The following is a 19,350-nucleotide window of genomic DNA, read 5'->3' as shown; positions in this document are numbered from 1 at the left end:
TTTCGTGAGCCAGGGTTGTCTGCCTGCTTTAAATCATTTGACCGAATTGAAGTTGCTTGTTTACGATTGCTATCATTGGGATTTGCTAACACAGTTCGTCAAGAAATCACCTAATTTGGCATCTCTTGTCTTCATATTATGAAGAAGCAAGATGTATTTTCGCTCATGCTAAGTCATAACAACTTGATGCTCTCTAGTATTCTCATCATTCGTACTTTTCAGGATGAGGAATGCGTTGAGGATCATGAGGAGCTTGAAAGGTACTCAAAAGAGGATCTATGGAGTACACCAGAGTCTGTGCCGATTTGTGTGACAGGACACCTCAAGACTATCACTATAAGGGGACTCGAGGGATACCCGCATGTGAAGAAAGTGACAAAGTGTTTGTTAAACAGCGGTAAAGTTTTGACTAAGATGACTGTTGACAATGATGAGTTGTACAAAGAACTAATGCTTGAAATGGGCTCTAGGACTTGTCTGGTTGAAGTTGTCTAAACTGCAGCGTTCACAACGTTTTTCTATTTTGTAACTCCAGCATTGTGTTTTAGATGGATTCAGCCATCAAAGTTGGAAACCAGACAAGCACATCTGTTAAATCCTAAGATGGATCGATTTTCTGATGTTTATTTTTGGGCTGTTTAAATTTCGTATCCGCTTTGTATCACTTTTTTTAACCTTGGGTAGAATTCTATTGCGGTGACATGAACATGTATGAAGAGATGTGCTTAAGCTACTCATGCCATGGTCTTCCAGTTGACGCTCGTTGTTAATTTGGAAGTCGAAAGTTACATGGTTGCTTCAATTTCTTTGAACTATATTTTGCATTTTGCCATTCCTTTTGTATGGAGGGTGTTTATTGTGAACCAATTCAAATTGTAGTATTTGGTGCTGTATGAACAAGGGTTTTGCATGCTAACTGAAGCAAGGTTTTGTTGAGCTGGAAATGCCTTTTAGGCTGTAAGTTTGGCTAGGGACACTTGCATTTTGTTAGCACATATGATGCTAGTTTATCATAACAAGTAAAGTTGATTAACTAAAAGGACTTAGTTTTAATTGATTTTTTGCAAAGGTATCTTTACATAATGATCTATAATACGAATGATTCAGATCATAAGCAAACAAGTAAAGTAATGCCCCATGCCTTTCTTGGTTGGACCAATCCAACCGGCAACTTATTGAAATAAACTTCAACTGTCATACATCAAAGACGTCAACAAGACATCAAAGATATAATTAAACATGCTCTTTCAGATTGTCAACAAACCTATCAACGTAGCCCACCCTGGCTCCCATATTATTTCCCTAAACTTTGCATGGTTCTTCTTCACCATAACACCCACCTCACTCTCTTTATCCATCAAACTTTTAACAGCTTTGCTCAAACTCTCCTTTGAAAACCACCCATCTTCTTCTCTCTACCTCCACTGCAACCGTGAGCTCTTTAGCCAGCAACTTGGCTCCCAAGATCTGGTCCACCAATTGTGGGACCAGCACAATCTGATTCTCACTCATCAAAGACTCCCACATTATAGCCCAATGGCGGTTTCACAGCTACCAAAAATGGCAACCCAGTTAGCTCAAACCCTGGAATTGGTCTTTTCCAAATGCCCACTGGCTTCCAAATGCACAAAACACCATTGATCCGGCTTCAAACCCGGCAAACCAATCAGCCCACCTTTCTTCTAATAATTTTGGTCCTTTTTCCAGGCTCAATACGGGTCCGGTTAAAAGCACTGGCTTTTGAAACTGTGCTTCCAAGTAATCGCAAAAGTCACCTTCGAACTCTCTGCACGTTCTAAGGCAGAGGCGTCACATTCTTTGATCGCTCTGTATCCTGTGATAAGCCTCCGGTTAACTCTAATACCAACGCCACACGATCTTGATGTCATCAAGGACTGAACTTCATGGCTACGCGTCAATACCACAGTTGAAGACGGGTACCCTGTTGGAAGCTAAACAGCTTCTGAAGTCGAAGGATCGAAGGCAACAAGGAGCTCCCGAGCATGGCTTCTAACTGCATCGAAGAAGAAAGGGTTTTAGCCTCCAACGGTTAGTTTTTCAGTTTAAATGTATGTGAAGTGTGTGAGTGACAAATGTACATTCCAAATTAGATCACTTAAAAACCAAATGAAGGGCTAGGATTTAATTTGGAGTAGTAAGGATAAAAGAGTTGTTTAAGTCTCTTGTCAATCACTCCTTTAAGCAAGCATGGGTCATGGCAATGCACCATACCCTACAAGATTTCCTCTACTTAATGAAATTATGGCTGCTGCACTTTACACAGCCTTTAAAGCCGTCAATCACTTCTCCAAGTCCTCTCCATTCTTTACTATTCTAACCCTAAGAAACCAATCCAAACTATCAACCAAAACATCTAAACAAACAAACTTTATCATGGCCTCAGAGCTTAGTTTCTGATCTTACAACTTTCTAGGCATAATATGTGCAAGTTGAGATCTTTGGGAGCACCTACATAGTATCCTCAACAACAACAATCAACAAACAACCCTGCAAATGAAGGGATCAAGCAGTAGCAGTGAGCTAAAGGCTCTAGTCTTTGATGGGGGAGAACTATGATTTTTGGAGAATAAGAATGACAACCATTTTCAAGTCCTATGATATATGGGATATGGTTCAACATGGGTATGAACTACCTAAGATGGAGGTCGATGCTCTAAAGGAGGACCTCATAGAAACACAACTCAAAACACTGAAGTAGAACTGGATGGAGGATGCTAGAGCACTTGGAATCATCCAAGGTGCTGTCTCAGACACTATTTTCCCGAGGATAGCAAATGAAAAAACTACAAAGGGAGCTTGGGAAGTTTTACAGCAAGAGTACAGAGGAGACCCCAAAGTCAGAAAGGTAAAACTTCAATCCCTTAGAAGAGATTTCGAGTATACAAGAATGAGGGAAAATGAGATGTTGAAAGATTACTTTACTAGTCTATTTGATGTTGTAAATAAGATGAAAACACATGGTGAGGAATTGCCTAATGAGAGAGTTGTCCAGAAACTGTAGATCAGTTTAACTAAGCCCTATGATTCAATAGTGAGTGTCATTGAAGAAATCAAGGACATTGAAACTCTTAGTGTGCAAGATGTGATGGCATCCTTAAGAGTTTTTGACCAAAAGCTCAAGAGGCATGCATATTTTGCCACTGAGAAAGCATTTCAATCTCTCTCTGTTGGATCTAGTAGTCAAGCTAATGCAAGCAAACAAAAACCACAGTGGAAGGGTAAGAACAAGAAATGGGAAGGAAAGGGGTAACAAAACCCCTAGACCTAACCAAGGTAGCAACTCAAATGAAGGTCCAAGAACCAAGGAGCAATGCAAGCACTATGACAATTTCCATTTTGGAGAGTGTTGGTTCAAGGACAAGCCTAGATGTCACAAATGCAACAAGTTCGGGCACATAATAAGGGATTGCAGATCAAAGAATGTGCAGCAAGTGAACTGTGCAAACTAAGTAGAAGAAGAAGCAAATGTGTTTTGTGCTTTCAGTGCATAAATGGAGAAAAACACTGAAGTGTGGTACATTGACAGTGGTTGCAGCAATCACATGGCTGCACATGAGTCATTACTCATTGACATTGACACAAACTTCACTGGAAAAGTGAAAATGGGAGATGGAAACATTGTCAAAGCCACTCGAAGAAGAGCTATGTTCGTTAACACTAAGAAAGGAAGAAGATACATAAGGGAGGTGATGCTAGTGCCTGGATTGGATGAGAATCTAATTAGTGTGGGTCAAATGATGGAGCATGGCTATTTCCTACTTTTTGGAGGAATTGTGGTCGAGATCTATGATGACAAGTCCCTATCAAACCTAGTGAATATGAGTGGAAGTGAAAAACAGAAGTTTTCCACTTATGTTGAAGTACCTAAGAGAGGTGGCAAGGAAAACAAGTGTGACAAGTTCTATGAAGCTATGGCATAAGAGGCTTGGTCACTTAAACATGACAAGTCTAGAAAATCTGTAAAAGCATGAAATGGTACAAGGTATACCAAAGTTGGATCAATGCAGTGAAACCTGTGAAGGGTGTGTGCTTGGAAAGCATCACAGAGATCCATTTGAAGCTGGAAAGGCTTGAAGGGAAAGACTAAGAAGTGATAGGGGAAAAGAGTACACCTCTCTTGAGTTCAATGCATTATGTAAAGATGTGGGGTTGGAGAAACAACTCATAGTGGCATATTCACCACAATCGAATGGCATTGCAAAAATGAAGAATAGGACTATAGTCGAAATGGCTAAGTCTATGATGCATGAAAAGAACATGCTTTATACATTTTAGGATGAAGCTGTGAACACCTCAATGTACCTATTGAATAGGTGCCCTACTAAAGCATTGGACAAGAAAACTCCATTTGAAGTGTTCAGTGGAAGGAAGCCTTCTGTGAAGCATTTGAAAGTGTTTGGCTCAATGTGCTACACTTACATTCCTCAACAACTACGACATAAGTTGGAGAAATCAAGCAACAAGGGTGTTTTTGTGAGTTATGGTACCAGTGAGAAAGGGTACATAGTTTACAATCTGTTAACTCAGAAGATAATCTTGTCAAGGGATGTTATCTTTGATGAAGACTCAACATGGAATTGGGAAACAAGTGTAGAAGAGAAAGACATTGTCTCTCTACAACTTGACCTCAACAATGGGCAAACAAGGGAGCCTATGGAGACCTCAATTCAAGAAGAAACCACAAAGAATGGTGACATGCAAGGGACTCCACAGCAAGCAAACATGAGTCCACAATCAAGTCAATCACAAATAACAACTCCAAGTTCAACTCCAGTGAGGTTAAGAAGCTTAGATGAGATATATGCTACATGTAATTACTGTGTAATGGAACCGAAACATATGAAGAAGCTGAGAAAGACAAAGCTTGGAAGAAAACAATGAAGGAAGAGCTTGAAATGATAAAGAAGAATAACACTTGGGAATTTGTAAATCGACCAAGTGACAAACCTGTAATTGGAGTGAAATGGGTGTACAAAGTGAAGCTATACCTAAATGGTTCTATGCAGAAGAACAAGGCAAGATTAGTAGACTTTAATGAAACCTTTGCAGCAGTAGCAAGGTTAGAGACCAGAAGGACCTTGATAGCCCTAGCAGCCAAGAAGGGTTAAAAGCTACATCAATTGGATTTCAAATCGGTATTTCTAAATGAAGTGCTAGAGAATGAGGTGTTTGTGGAACAACCTCAAGAGTTCACAAGTAATGCATTTCCAGATAAAGTGTACAAGCTAAAGAAAACACTATATGGCCTAAAACAAGCTCCAAGGGCTTGGTACAGTGAGATTGATTCTTATTTCACTGAGAAAAGATTTAAAAAAAAGTCTTAGTGAAGCTACACTCTACACCAAGACAGAAAGCAACAACAAGACATTCATTGTCTAAATCTATGTGGATGATGTTGTCTACACTGGAAATGATGCTGCAATGATTGAAAAGTTCAAAGAAGAAATGATAAAGAGGTATGAAATGACTAACCTAGGCCTCTTACATCATTTTCTTGGCATTGGGGTAATTCAAGAGGCAAACAGTATCTTCATTCATCAAAGGAAGTATGATGAAACCTTGCTTGAAATGTTTGGTTTGAAGGGTTGCAAACCGGTCTCTACACCTCTAATTGCAAATGAGAAGCTTAAGAAGGAAGATGGGAGTGAATCTATGGATGCAAGTCTCTACAAGAGCATTGTTGGCAGTCTATTGTACTTAACTACAACAAGGTCGGATCTAATGTTCTCAATAAGCTTACTCTCTAGGTTTATGCAGAATCCTAGCAATCCTAGCAAGATACACATGGGGACAGCAAAAAGAGTTCTAAGATAGGTGCAAGGAACACTTGATTATGGCATCAAATATGAAATGGGGAAGTCAATTTTCCTAATTGGATATTGTGACAGTGACTGGGGTGGCAGTGAAAATGATAGCAGAAGCACGTCGGGCTATGATTTTACCTTTGGTTCAGGGGTATTTTCATGGGCCTCTGTGAAGCAACACAGTGTTGCACTGTCCACAGCCAAGGCAAAGTATGTGAGTGCATCAGAAGCAACAGCTCAAGCTATTTGGCTAAGGTTTATACTCAAAGACTTTGGCGAATTGCAGGTTGAAGCCACATCACTTATGTGTGACAACACCTCTGCAATTTCCATGACAAAAAACCCAATATTTCATCAGAGAACAAAGCTCATCAAAAGAATATATCATTTCATCAGAGAGGCATTGCAGAACAACACAATCAAGCTAATCTATTGCAGCACAGAAGATCAGATCGCAGATATTTTCACAGAAGCATTACTGAGTGAGAGATTCAATTACCTGAGGGGATTGCTTGGAATGACTCCCAAAAGCAATTTAGAAGGGAGTGTTGGAAGCTAAACAGTTTCTGAAGTCGAAAGATCGAAGGCAGCAAGGAGCTCCCGAGCATGGCTTCTAATTGCATCGAAAAATAAAGAAGAAGAAAGGGTTTTAGCCTCCAGCGGCTAGTTTTTCAGTTTAAATGTATGTGTAAGTGTGTGAGTGACAAATGTACATTCCAGATTAGATCACTTGAAACCCAAATGAAGGGCTAGGATTTAATATGGAGTAGTAAGGATAAAAGAGTTGTTTAAGTCTCTTGTCAATCACTCCTTTAAGCAAGCATGCTTCATGGTAATGCACCATACCCTACAAGATTTCCTCTACTTAATGAAATTATGGCTGCTGTACTTTACACAGCCTTTGAAGCCGTCAATCACTTTTCCAAGTCCTCTTCATTCTCTGCTATTCGAACCCTAAGAAACTGATCCAAACTATCAACCAAAACATCCAAACAAACAAACTTTATCATACCCAAGAGCCGGGTTAAGATGTTCTTCAGTCATTATCATGGGCGTCATGCATGCATCTTTGGTCACATAATTACATATCGGAACAAGAGAAAGTGTGTATGCTGCGGCACAAATGACACCATAGAAAATGGATTTAATGCCAAGCCCTCTTGTGATCTCTAGTATCGAATGGGCACTATCAAAGAAAATCATGTCGAGTTTACAGTTAGCAACACTTGTTTTCAGAAAATCTTGTATTTGGTCGCGGGTGCGGTCTATGGCAAAGGTGAGCAAATAGCTCAAATACAGTGGGATTTTGAAGACAAACGCAATGTTGTCCAAGAGGCCTTCAATGTGAGGGGCGATGACCGAATGGAAGGTGATAAGGTGTGGGTGGAGATTGAGATGTTGAAGATGAATTTGAGCTTTCTTGGGCAACAAGAAAGTGATCTCATCATGACCTCTAGCGGCCAGCTCGTTAGAGAGGTGGAGGAATGGAGTCAAGCGTCCCTTGTTTATTTATTATGGGTTTGATGAATGCTCAATCTCGTGAGGCCTGCCCCTTGTTTTTAACATTTTATGCCCTGCACACGAAACCCATGTCTTTTTTAGTGTTTTTTTGGCGTGATTTCTTTGAAGTCTAGTACCCCTCCTTTTTTACCCTTAATTTGTTGGTAGTGGACTGGACACATGAATAATCCGTATTCTTCAAACTATGCTGGACACATCTTATTTGAACTCGATGCAACACTAAATTCATCTAAACTAGGATAAAAGGAATTTGGACTTTTGTGCAAAGAGTGAATTACACTGCTTTAGCTAATTTGACTAAATCTATATATGCGTTACATTAGATAATGTTACTAGCTAATATATTATATATGGAGAAATTAGGTTCCTATCTCTATTTTTCTACTCTATTGATTAAAACCTTATTCATTTTCAATTTTTCTACTCTATTTTATTTCAAAAATAAAATATTTACATATTAAGATAATTAAATTTTATTTTTAAATATATTCATTTAGTGTTAGAACCGTTTCATTAGGTATATTTATATCTATGGCTAAACTTTTTATCATATATTTCTAGTTCTAGTTTGTACCCATTTTGAATTTGCAACCCTTTTTTTTTAAATTGCATCAATTTTCTTTAAATTTTAATTTGTACCCATATATTAATTTCTTTTTGTCCTTTTTTTTTTAACTTTTATTTGTACTCATAATTTTTTTTTAACCTTTTATTTTTATTTGTACCCATAATTTATTTATAATGTACCCATTTTTCTGTACAAATGTACCACTTTCTTATATGCAAAATGACACACCCCGACCTAAGATTGAGGCATGTTGGCCATCACGTGAGGGTAACGTAGCTATGTGCATAGTGCAGAAGCAATAATAAAATTAGAAATGTGAATAAATAAAAAAAATAAAAAAAACAACTGACTAAAACACTAGATGAGATAAGGTGAAAGTTGATATTAAAAGTGACTACACATAACCAGATCGTAGGTAGCCTAAGTGCAGTCCAGCAGGACGAATACTAATTATACAATACCAACGATGGTCCTACATTTGTGATAACCTGTCAGAGCTGCCTTGAATTCCTTCTGAGCCAATAACGAGCACTCCTACCTAAAACCTGGAGGGGTGCAAAACAGAAAGTGTGATTGGGCAAAAACAAAGTTTTTCAAAACCATTTCAATATCAAAAGTAGTAATCCCTCGCTGTAAAACCTGTATAATTCCCAGAAAATAACATACACAATTATATCTCAAAATCATATTCAAAATAACAAATCCACCGAATATACCATGTCAAATCTCAGAAAGAAATAAGTAAGCCAGGTATTATCAATCAATATGAGATAGTATGCCAGCCGAAGTCACCTAAAGTGACCTGTACGGCTGGGTCCACAACTCATCAATCAAATTCTTCACACGAATCGAAACCACCTAATGTGGTCTGTACGACAGACTAGGTGTAAATAAATACGCTCAATTGCTACGGTCACGTGAAGGCTGTGTGAAGTATCGCAAGTCGCCTACGAGTCAGAACCACCTAAAGTGGTTTGTACGACAGGCTAGCACATGCCTTGGATCCAAGGTGAGCATGTGGTGTGGGAAGTGAACCATCATGTGAAGGCTAGGCTCTGTCCTTGGGCGGAGCACTAACATCGGGGTGCAGGATAAATAGCTCGAAATACATCTCAGCACTAATATACTCATTACCATCACTACCATCAATATATTCACCTAAAACTTACCTGAACGTCCACAGCGTCGAGCAACAATATATATAACCATACTAATGAACAATTAAACATAGAAAGCATTTGACATGGCATTTCAAAGTATCAAACCGTTTAATTAAGTTTTCTGGGAAAAATAACAAGTGTGTGTGTCTATATATATATCCCGAGCCTTTCTTGACTGCGTTCGCCCTCAGGATAGGTCTCACCTATATACGAAACAACTATTTAAACATTATTTTTAAGCACATAATCAAAACTAGGTAACAACTTCTCATACATTACTCAATTAGGGTATTGGAATATACCATCATGACCTACTCAACCTCAGGAACGTCCCCAAGAAAAAATTTCCGACCACTCACGCACCGTCACACGCTGGCCAAGGCACGGCCAGACGCGCGGCCCACGTGTAGGCACATGCTTGGCACACTAACGGATTCCCTAACGGCGTTAGGGAATATTCCATTAAATATTAGATTATACTATTAAATATACCTGACACCGTTAGCATATTCCGTCAACTTTGATGGAATATTCCCTTCCTTTAACCTCAGCTAGCTGGAGTCCGGCACCGGTGACCTCTGCAACTGCCGGTTTCTGGAAAAACTTCTAATCGTCATATCTTCTTCAATTCTTAACCAAAATTCACAAATTTTATACCAAAATGAAGCTTAGGATGAAAGGAACATAGGTCCTAAATCTACCGGAATCTCGCAGGAAAAAGTCACGATAATCCAGCCACCATGCAACTCACTAAACCCGAGCGTTTCTACGTCAAAATTACTCTAAAATCAACCTAAAGTACCAGAAAAGCAAGAATAAAACCTTTCTAAGTCTCAAAACTACCTGAAACCTTCGCGATCACGTCGAGTGAACAGTGCACCTCACCGGAGCTCGCGAGTTTCTAGGGTTTTCGAGGTCCAACCTCCAAACTAATGATATGGCCTTGTTCCTAAGCTTGCAATGAGCATGAATATGACTTTCACAACTTCGATCCATAAGTGATGAAGTTGGTTGAGAGGTTGTCCGTACAGTTGTATGAAAATGGAAGAAAAATCTGAGAGAGAGAAAGATAGGTCAACGGGTTTGTGTGGGTGTGTGTGTGTGTGTGTGGTCCAGGTTAGGGCAACCAAACAAAACAAATAAAATTTTAAGTTCCAATTGGGTCCAAAACCTATGCTCAAACACACCACCACAACTTAACGTTCAATGGTAATATAGGTCATTCCACGCTATCAAGGGTAAAAATAATAAGAACATCCGGGAGGGGCTGTCACACAAAATGTATCTTTTTTTTTTTTGTAAGTACCATTTTTTATGTAAAATGTACCCATTTTTTAATATAAAATTTATTTATTTAATCTAAAATGTACCATTGATTTTTTTTATATAAAATGTACCCATTGTTTTTTATATAAATGTACCCATTTTTTGTTATATAAAACGTTCCTCTTTTTTTGTATTAAATGTATCAATTTGGTATGTAAAATGTACCCACATTTTTATATAAATATACCAATTTTTTATATGTAAAATGTAGCCAAATTTTATTATATACATGTACTCATATTTTATAAAAATAAAATAAAATCCCCTTTTTTTATAATCTAGAATGCACCCATAAGCAAGTATTTATTTTTTTTTACTATTAAAACGGTTGGTGTAAATGAAAGCAAAAAAAAAAAAAAAAAACAGTTGAGTATTTATTAATATTATTGCATCTCTTTTATTATTATGTCATTTATGTGGCAGGAAAGGGACTTCAATCAAAAACCTAAAATGCATAAAGTTTGAGTCTATAAGACCAACTTCAACCCTTAGAGTAAGTTCTAAATTTTCCCTTCTATTCCTCCCCCCTCCCCCAAATTTCATTCCAACCCTTGTTCTAAAATGGGGTTAAGTCTTAAAAATTAAAAAAATTAAAAAAAGCCAGATTTAGGCCAAGGTTAGTGGTGGAGCCCACATGTGAGAGTGGAAGAGAAGGAGTTGGACGACAAGTGCCCAAAACCACTTGCACGACATGAAGGACGCGCTCCAGTATTGCTCCAGCATTTATCATTGCTGCAAAAGGCAACCCCACCCACATGGGTGTGTTCAACAAATGTCGGCCAAGAAAAGTGAGCCAACGGTTCTTTTGGATGATCAACAGTTGAAATTCAAACGGGCCATTGGTTATCCAACGGTCCACATTTAATTTGGTTAATGTTTTTGTTTTATATTTATAATTTCATTGAATTCAACGGCTAATATCTAATATTATCAAATACAACGGTATAAAAAAGATCTAACAACCCAAATTTAAATCTAACAGCTAAAATTAATTAACTCAAAATTCACCCAAATTTAGTGAGTTTTCAATATTTATCAGACTGTAAATATTTTTAGGTTAAAATGTTTATAAAATTAAATTAGGATAGTGCACATATTTTTTTTAATTACTTAAAAAAATTAGCGCAAATTTATTATTTAATAACCTCGGGCTAAAAAATTTAGGCCAGAAGGGTTGGAGCAGAAAAAAGGTTTCTGGGTTAAAACCTAAATTTTCTGAGCTAAAAATTTTAGGTTTTAGTCCAGGGTTGGAGATGGTCTAATAGTTTCTGACTCTTGGGCTTGGAGTGGAGACCTATTACATGGATGCTTTTGGGACCAGGAAAGGGAAGCGATCGATATTGCAAATGTCGTTGAGTTATCAATTCTCAAAAGACAGAGGATAAGTTGATATGGAACCGAATCCCATCCAAACCCAAGGGAACTAAGCTCAATGATCAAATGATCTAAACCATTGAAATTTGATCCAACAACTACAATTATTATTAGTTTTAGAGGAGCCATCTGTTTGTAGCCGTTGGATCAAAATTCAAAGGCCCGAATCATTTGATCCTTGGGCTCGGTTCCTTTGGGTCCGGAGGGGATCTAGTTCCAATTGATATATGGTAGGTACACTGTCAAAAGTAGGAGAAATTTTTCATTGTAACCAGAACACGAGTACACCATGTGTTTTTATAGAAGTGGTGGGAAATTTTATTTTTTAAGTTATTAACTTTTTAACACACATATCTCACCATTTGTATAGCAACACGTGGTATACTATACCCCGTGTACCGGTCACACTGAAAAATCTTTCCAAAAGTAGAGTTGCCTCCTTGTTCAAACAATGCAATCAAGGTCTGAGAAGAGAATGCTCTTTCTACCAAGAAACACATGTTTAACACTAATGATGATGTTTTTGCACAAGCGAGAGGGATATTAGCTAGAGTTGAAAAATGTTAATGCACGTTCCCAACTGCTATTTGATGCGAATAATATAAGCACACAAATTAAACCCTCTTTTTGACAATTGTAGTATAGATGTAAGTAGGGTATCGTTCTAGGCCGGGGATTAGGAGGGATTGCTAATCTATTCTAAATTAATTTAAAAATATTAAACAAGACTCAAGGACACAAAACTAGGCTAAAAACTCTAATAACTCGAAACACACTTAGAATGACTCAAAATAATGAAAATAATCAAATTAGACACTAGGAACTGAAATGGACGGAAATTGAATTAAAAGACTAACAACAATGAAAACTAACTAAATAATATAATTTAATAATGGGGGGTTTGGTTTTGATGAAAAGTAAATTAAACTTAAATAAATTACAGAATTGACAAAAACATGAAATTAAGGTGAAAGGATAGGTGACGGACTAGCTAGAGGGTTCTTCTCCACACATGACACATATGCAACCTAAATTGATTTTTCAGTTGTTCTTTCAATAAATTGTAAATCTCAACGCCCCAAATTAACCGTGAATTGCACTAATTAACCTTCAGTTTTTCCACAAGTTATTGGGTTGGATGATTGCATACGACAACCCAAAACATTCCCTACAAGTTCCCTACATGAATTGCATAATAGAGATACAAGCAAGAATCATTAAGTTCTATGAAAAACATAAGCATTGACGAGGCACTCGTTACTATGATTTGCATGAAACTTATGCCAAGAATTTACTTAACGTGATTGTGACTAGCAACCTTTACTACTTGTGAATATAAGTTCATAACGATTAGGTGAAATTCACTTATATTCTAGCATCAAATTCATGCATGTAAATTAAGTATGCATTCTTAATCGACATACAAAAATAAGTTATCAATCAAGCAGTTAAGCAAATTAAATCACAACTCAGAAATCACAACTGAAGGTAATCAATTCATATTAGAAATATATTCATGGCTTTGAATTAACCTCTAGCCAAAATAAATTTAATTACACATTATTAAAACAAAAATAAAATAGAAGTTTGGAAAGATTAAACCGAAAGAAGGTGATCTGCTGCGTTCGTGCCCGTGTGAACTGCGCCTCGCTGGCGCCCTCTCCTTTCCTGCAGCTTCCCCTCTGAGCTTCTTTCCTTTCTCGTTTCTGCCTGGCAAGTCCCTGACTTGCTTCCCTTCTTTTCTTCTCCGCACGCTGCCCCGTGGCAGCCCGTGTCTCTCCCCAGTTCCCGTCAGTCAAGGCTCAAGCTGCCAAATGGCAGCCTCTGCTCTCCTCTTGGTTTCTCACGCTGCCAAAGCAGCGTCCTCCCTTCTATCTCTCCCCATTCTCCCTGCTATCTGCTGCCAAAGGCAGCTTATTTCGTTCCCCCTACTCCAAGGCTGCAAGGTCTTGTTTATTCTTTTCTCTCCCGAGGCTAATGCCTCACCCACCACACTAATGCTGCAAGTGCAGTTTTTTTATTCCTTCTGTGCCTTTCACCTACCACACTCTGCAAAGCTTTTTATTATTTTTCTCTTTTCTGATCCCCAAGTGCTCATTTTCTTCCTCACACCTCCAGCTCGAAAAGCACCTGCATGCATATTTACTATATCAAAAGTAGAGAACAACGTGTGTGTGTCTATTTATATGTGTGTGTATGCATAACAAAATATAAAACTTGGATCAATTACTTATTTTAAACTAAAGGTGGAAGGGATAAGAATTAATACTTAAACTAAAACAAATCTTACTTTTTGACGAATTTATTATTTAAAACTCATTTGTGCCATTTTTATTTTCTTTGCATAACAAATCCTATAAACACAAAAATAACGTAAATAGTTCAAAAATATAAGGAATTAACTAAGAAAAGACGAGTGAATTTGAAGTAAAAATATATATAAATATGATCCGATCAAATACCCCCATACTTAGCTTTTGCTAGTCCTCGAGCAAAACAAAGAAAACATGAAAAAGTACTAACATGAAAAACATTAGTTTCTCCCTATGTGACCCTCATAGAATTTCATTCGAGAAAACAAATCATCAAGAACCATAGCTAACACCAACAAACTAATCCAAGTTCATCTTCCTCATTCAAATATTAGCAGTAATCTTTAAATCATCATTGAAGTGTAGTGTGTGAGATAGCCATGCTAATGCAATTTCAAGTTTTTATTTTTAAAATCATCATATGCAAACTAGCGACCTTCTCACGGGATATGCACTCAATCACACATGTGTTTAGTTTTAATGTGTTTCGCTCAAAGAAACAAATGTGAAATTTCTACCATAAGCTTGCATAAAGATCACTTCTCCACAGTCATAATTGCAAAACTTAAATCAAGAGGACTTTTATTGGATATAATGAGGCTTAGGGATAGGGTTATTGAAACGAAAGAATAGGAAAACACAAGTTCCAAGCTACATTGCAAGCAATTCTTTTGTTTAGATTTATAAGAACTCAAGCTCTCCAACGATTCTTCTGAAACCTTCAATCACACCCTTAAACTGAAACTTTAAAAACTTTTTATTTTCTTCGTATACAATCTTTTTTTTTTTTTTTTTTTTTTTTTTCAATCACAACTAAATACAAACATGAAATACCCCCACACTTATTCTTTTGCCAAACACCTTCAAAGTACTTCACAAACATTTCTCATAAGACAATCTCACATTGCTCACTAGCTTGCTTGGAAAGGGTAAGGAAAAAATGTTTCAGGTATAAGGGTAGACATATCTGGTGATAAGAAATAAAAAGCTCAACAAAGACGGCTCAAATTGGCAATCTAATGATATCATTTTTCTTTGGGAAACATGGTTATTTGGGCCATAATGGTAAACCTAATGCCTCTATCATTTCCAAGTTCATGCAATCAATGATAAACATTTCGAAAGATCGTTACGCAAGTTCTAGAGATGTATCTCACATAAGTTCATCACACATGAAAGAATAGGAGTGTATGAAAAATGCACACACTTTCAATCGGCTCAAAAACTCACATAGGATGAATATGGTCACTAAATTCACATATGACACTTTAATTCATACTTTAGTTTCACATTAACAAGGCTATGTGCATTTGATTTTTCAAAGATGGTCAAACATATACAAAACTAACAAGAGAATTAGGAATTTCACAAAACACATGTTAACTAAGTTCTTGATGATCATGGTTCAAATTTGATCCAATTATATCATTGGGTCGGGAAACTAACAAAAATCTAATTCAAAACAATAAGGGAAACAAGACAATATTTTTGGATTTTTAAATTTTCCGATTTTTTTATTTTTTATTTATTTTTTATTATATATATATATATTTTTTTTTTTTTTTAAAGAAAACAAAAAAAAAACAACAACACAGAAACAAATGAAATTCTAGAGATGTCTACCCCCACACTTAAACTGGACATTGTCCCCAATGTCAGAAAACACTATAATGCAAATAAAAATAAAATAAATAAATAATAAGAAACAAAATAAAGCAATTGGACTGAAAACTTCCCTAGTTTGCAGTAAAATCAAGCGATGACCCTCCAAGCTAAAATTCTGCAATCAACTTCAAGGGTGGAAAGAACCAAAAGTTCCTGCAAAGAAAAGAAATAATTCAGTTAAGTAACGCAAGAAAATTAATTAAAAAAAATTGCAAACGAAAAATTGAAAATTACGATAAAAGATAATGAATAAAACTAATAAGTAATCATTGGTCGTGCTTGTTGACTTTCCACAGCTTTCCTCTTGAACAGGGTGACACTTAGCTTTTCACTTGCAAGTGATGATTTTATGCTATTGTACTGCGAGGCTTTGCTCTTTGGCGAAGGTGCCCTCCAAATGTTGTTGAAGCTTCTCGAGTTCTTCAACTCGGACTCCTTGTGCTGGTTTGATTGTACAAGCTGCATTCTTCTCTGCTTGTTTCCTCTGCATGGCGGGCAGGCACAAGGTAGCTGTTTTGGTCTGATTCTTTCTTCAATCTTTCCAAGTGCCCACCTCTTGCTTTCTTTCTCCTTCCCTAGCTGAGGATGAATTGGAAAATTGTCTCCCCATGCTTCGAGGTCTCATTTTCACCTCCCTTACTTGTCCCCCAAGTAGATGTGGTAGACAAAACGGAAGCATAAGATGAAGAAGATGAGTACTCGAGAGCAAGGCTAGGTAAGCAATCAGGAAGGGGTTCCAGGCAGTTGGCTCCAGATCGGAAGATTGATACCAAATGCTGGCTGATTACTCTCTTTCTCCTTGTCGGAAAACAAAGACAAGGAGAAGGACATGGAGAAAGCATGATATGAGATACTCTTGCTTTCAACCTTTATGATATGAAATACTTTTGCTTTGAATGGGTTGTTCGCAAGAGTATCCCAAGGAATGAGGAACACTGAGTAACTTAGGAGGATTCTTTTGGAATGCATTCTCGGAGATGAAGAAGTTTTGAGTGAGGCTACTTTGCAATGAAGTTTAACATTTAAAGAATTTTCTTAATGGCTGGTAGAGGTACTGTTCAATTAACCCAGGGTTACCGACACGAGTAGAAGAACAGTGGAACGTGCTTTCCCACTTCACCATAAATTTTTTTTTTTTTTTGACCAGCTATTCGTGATTTCCGCAAAGCAGATTCTTCATTGATATCTGGAATCGGCGCATCGAGCTCTGAGCATCGTCGATTGTAGAGGTAGCATGTGACACGTGCGGATAAATCAGGAAAAGAAGATTTGCCCGTGGGTTGAAGCCCAGCTTTTGAGAAAGCTAGCGTGTCTTTGACTGTTGAATTTCCCTCTTTGATTTCTGAATTGGTGCTTCGACAAACTGCCCGTGATTTCCGCAAAGCTACCGGTTGCATGTGACGAGTGACAACATGTCTGGACAAATTGATCTTTTGAAATCCGGGGTTCGGCTCGTGGTTTCTGAGCAAGCCCAGCCTTTAAGAAATGAAACGCCTCTTTTGAGAAAAGAATCCGGCTTTTGAGAAAGGAAACTCCTCTTTTGAGAAAAGAATCAGGCGTTTGAGAACGGAGCCCCGACTCTTCGATTTGCGAGATGACGCCTCTTCAATTTCTGAGGAGCGCCTATTTGATTTCTTCTTTTTATAGAGGCGTTAATTTTGTTCCACAACACACTTGAGCTCCCTCCTGTAAACACTCCCTTCTTGCACTTGTTTAATCTTGATCTGTCCGACTCTTTTCTTTCTTCACCACCTCTGAAAAATGTCTGGCCCTTCCGATCGTCGTTTTGACTTAAACCTTGGTGAAGAGGCAGCTCCGCCTTCACCAGACAACATATGGCGCCCATCCTTCATATCTCCTACCGGTCCTCTTACCGTGGGGGATTCGGTGATAAAAAATGACATGACCGCTGCGGTGGTGGCCCGGAACCTTGTCACTCCCAGAGATAACAGACTGCTCGCTAGACGGTCTGATGAATTGGCGGTTAAGGAGTCTCTGGCTCTTAGCGTGCAGTGTGCGAGTTCTGTGTCCAACATGGCCCAACGCCTATATGCTCGAACACGTCATGTTGAGTCGTTGGTGGCTGAAATACAGAGTCTCAAACAAGAGATTAAAGGGCTCAAGCATGAGAATAAAGAATTGCACAAGCTCGCACACAGCTATGCCACCAGCATGAAGAGGAAGATTGACCAGATGCAGGACACCGATGGTCAAATTTTACTTGATCATCGGAGGTTTGTGGGTTTGTTCCAACAACATCTGCCTTCGTCTTTTGGAGCGGCACCGCGTAGTGAAGCTCCAACTGATCAACCTCTGCCGCCTCCTCCTTCTGTGGCCCCGCCGACTGCTGAAGCCCCGCCTACTACTGAAGCACCACCCGACCAATGAATACTATTAGTTTACATCATTGTAAAATATTTGTACTTTTTTTTATTTTATTTTATTTTTTTATTTATTTATTTTTTATGTATTTTTTGTTTTGTTTTTTTTTTTTTTTTATATATGTAAATTAATGTAAAGAGACTTTGGTTAACCTTCCCCCACACTTAAACTAAATAACACAAACTCACAGAAATCAACCAAATAACACAACTAACTAAACAAAACAAAATGAAAGCAGTAAAGATAAGGGTGGAAGAATGCAAAGCTGATTGGGTTAGTGATTCCAAAGTCTCCCTTCGTTGAATGCTTGGGTTGCCTCCCAAGAAGCGCTTGATTTAACGTCTTTAGCCGGACGCATCTTTCCTTTAAATTTCCCTCGGCTCCATTTGAACCTAAAATCAAAGAAAGAAAAATAAATCAAATATCAAAAGTAAAATACACAAACACCAATATAAACATAAACAAAAACAAAAATTAAAGGATTAGCAAAGTTGCTAATCCCCGGCAACGGCACCAAAATTTGATGCGAATAATATAAGCACACAAATTAAACCCTCTTTTTGACAATTGTACTATAGATGTAAGTAGGGTATCGTTCTAGGCCGGGGATTAGGAGGGATTGCTAATCTATTCTAAATTAATTTAAAAATATTAAACAAAACTCAAGGACACAAAACTAGGCTAAAAACTCTAATAACTCGAAACACACTTAGAATGACTCAAAATAATGAAAATAATCAAATTAGACACTAGGAACTGAAATGGACGGAAATTGAATTAAAAGACTAACAACAATGAAAACTAACTAAATAATATAATTTAATAATGGGGGGTTTGGTTTTGATGAAAAGTAAATTAAACTTAAATAAATTACAGAATTGACAAAAACATGAAATTAAGGTGAAAGGATAGGTGACGGACTAGCTAGAGGGTTCTTCTCCACACATGACACATATGCAACCTAAATTGATTTTTCAGTTGTTCTTTCAATAAATTGTAAATCTCAACGCCCCAAATTAACCGTGAATTGCACTAATTAACCTTCAGTTTTTCCACAAGTTATTGGGTTGGATGATTGCATACGACAACCCAAAACATTCCCTACAAGTTCCCTACATGAATTGCATAATAGAGATACAAGCAAGAATCATTAAGTTCTATGAAAAACATAAGCATTGACGAGGCACTCGTTACTATGATTTGCATGAAACTTATGC

The 19,350-nt window shown here is 37.6% G+C and overlaps 1 pseudogene; it reads right to left on the bottom strand.

Moving 5' to 3' along the window:
- Positions 1-1,233: 1,233 nt before the first annotated feature.
- Positions 1,234-19,350, bottom strand: part of LOC126590439 (UDP-glycosyltransferase 79B9-like) — a 29,272-nt pseudogene continuing 11,155 nt past the window's right edge.

Source organism: Malus sylvestris, chromosome 11 (genome assembly GCF_916048215.2).
Source record: "Malus sylvestris chromosome 11, drMalSylv7.2, whole genome shotgun sequence".
NCBI classification, from domain to species: domain Eukaryota; kingdom Viridiplantae; phylum Streptophyta; class Magnoliopsida; order Rosales; family Rosaceae; genus Malus; species Malus sylvestris.
The sequence above is the reverse complement of the archived record's forward strand: the minus strand, read 5'-3'. Positions and strand labels throughout refer to the sequence as shown.